This window comes from Pinus tabuliformis, chromosome X, assembly GCF_031772625.1.
Source record: "Pinus tabuliformis cultivar Carrire ecotype Pingquan chromosome X, CPIR1, whole genome shotgun sequence".
NCBI classification, from domain to species: domain Eukaryota; kingdom Viridiplantae; phylum Streptophyta; class Pinopsida; order Pinales; family Pinaceae; genus Pinus; species Pinus tabuliformis.
This window is the reverse complement of record NC_142308.1, coordinates 147,460,568-147,463,122: the sequence shown is the minus strand read 5'-3', so window position 1 is coordinate 147,463,122 and position 2,555 is coordinate 147,460,568. Positions and strand designations below refer to the sequence as shown.

Genomic DNA, 2,555 nt, shown 5'->3' with positions numbered 1-2,555 from the left:
TAATAAGTAAAATGAAAACATATTTATTTAATTTTTTTATGTTGATTTTATTTATTTATTTAGATTTTCCTTTAAACAATAAATTAAAAACATAAATGTTTTAATTTATTATTTAAGTTGAAATATTTTTATTTTTTTTAAATCAACAAAATTTTATTTATCAAAACCTAATAAAGAAAAACTATCACTAAAATGAAGTTAGTTTTTTTTTTTTTTTTTTAATTAAAAATAAAAAATAAAAATAAGGAAAATTTTTTATTTTAAATAAAAACAAAAATTATTTTGTGTGGTTTTGATTTTTTTTATTATCCAAAATATTACACAAAATATTTTTTATTTTTATTTAAATAAAAAACAACACTACAAAATAATTTTTTTTTTTTTATTCAAATATCAAATTAAAAACAACACACAATTTTTTTATTTTTATTTAAATAACAAATTAAAAACATTGTTTTTAATTTATTATTTATGTGGATTTTTTTAGAATTTTTTTAGTTGTAAATAATAAATAAATAAAACTAATTAAAAAAACCAGAAAAGCTCATAACCACCGGCGATAATGATGGAAGCTCACAAGCGCCAGCAATAACCATAGGATGGCCGAATCTTTGGAGGGTTTCTGATGCATCGTGCTTTTGAGTTGGAATTTTCTACATGTTATGCTTTTGTTGGGCACACTCCTTGCTTTTTGGAAGCTGATCATGTTGATTTTCTGAGATATGCTCCAGATATTTTTACAAATCCATGACCACATTATTCCTTGGCAATTACAATTTTTTCACTCTGTTTTATCTCCAGGGCCTATCGATATTTGCAAGGATTTTAACGGTGGCAATTGGTCGGGTTAAATGATGGCACACTCGGGCTCAATGGTGGCAAAGACCTGATGACACTTATCAAAACTATCCCGAGATTTACTAACCATAAAATCCGCTCAACACTAATAAAAATATGCAATCTTACCTGCCTCTTTTGCGCAATTTTTGGAGTTGGTTGGAGTATTCACAAGCTATCACGAGTTTGCTGGCAAGTATGCGAACTGGCCAATCAGGTTCAAATCTCCACCTTTTTGCATTTGTTCCAGAAAAGCTGATGTTCCAGATTTGGCAATTGTCCCCAGATTTTTTATGAGATCCTCCTTAGTCATTCCTATCCCATGATCTCGGATTGACAGTATCTTGTTTTCTTTATCCAATTTGATCTTGATGTCGAGCCTGGTGTTGTCACCTTCTCCCAGCACATTCTTGTCTGTGAGAGCCATAAATCTGATTTTATCCAAAGCATCAGAGGCATTTGAGATGAGTTCTCGCAAGAAGATATCCTTGTTGCTATAGAGAGAGTTGATGAGGATGTCCATCTTAGCAAGCTTTGAAATGACTCCAATGTTGTCAGAAACATGATGTGATTTTTCTGTCATGGGTTTTCAAAATAATAGAATTCTCCTTCTATTTCAATCTCTTCCCCCAACTTTGCAGCATCAAGGTAAGAGACATTGATTTCAACAGAAACACCTGACGATTTCGCTCCTGTGCAGCAGACCCTATAATATCAACAAATGCAGCAATGGCTCCCCATGCAGAAAATTTCCAGAGTTCACAAGGCGTGCAGGGACTCTGAGACTCCAAATAAGGCATGTTGGTTGATCTGCCAGATTCAACGTTGGCAGATTTGCCAAATTCACCCACGCAGCATGCTTCTGGCTTGCATATCGATTCTGAGCATAACGTTTTTGAATTGGGTAATTCATCAATTCTGAGCATAACGTTTCTGAAGCATCGATTCTGAGCATGCTTCTGGCTTGCAACAATGCTCTGATCTGCCAGGTTCTCCAACGCAGTCTACACATCTGCCAGCTCCTTCAACACAGTTTTTTTTGTCATTCAAATGAATTATCAGCGCCTTCAACATTTTTTTCTTCAAGACCGTGTTGCTGCGTTATCTGCTGATCCTGTGTTACAGCAAATAACTCCTCCTACGCAAGTTATTTTTGAGCCAGCAGTAGAACAGCCAGTTCTCTCTCCTTCTGCGCAGCTATCTCATGAGGTTGAGCAAGCACCCTCCTGCACCATCTGCCTTCCATTCTGCAAAAGAACAAGTAGCTTGCTCACTATACCATCCAAGTACGGCGTCAAAATTTCAGGCGTACAATTTTCACTGAAGTTGAGCACTGCTGAAGCTGCATGTGCCTGATTCCGAGGATTCTGAAAATCATCCGCTTCAGTCTTCTCTTTTGGGGCAATTATGTGTCCTTCTGCTTCAAATTCTCTTCTTAAACTTTCCTCTTCAGCAGCCGCATCAGCTGCATCTTTTGCTGCCCGGAAACGTCGAGAGCGTTGTTGATTCATCTTTGCTTTTGGTGCAACACCATCAATTGCCATATATAAAAGCTTCCTGGGGTGCACTATTGCAAATAGATGATCTATATAATCAAACATGCATTGAAAGACCTCATCATAAGTTGAGGGCGAAGGCCGATCTTCCGGATGAAAACAAGGATGAATAATTCCATTCATATCGAGATATAAATTATCAAACTCCATGTTATTGGGATT

At 35.5% G+C, this 2,555-nt stretch overlaps 1 pseudogene; it reads right to left on the bottom strand.

The window, feature by feature from the left end:
• Positions 1-1,015: 1,015 nt before the first annotated feature.
• On the bottom strand, positions 1,016-1,420 carry LOC149138880 (endoplasmin homolog pseudogene; annotated as a pseudogene).
• Between the last annotated feature and the right edge of the window lie 1,135 nt (positions 1,421-2,555).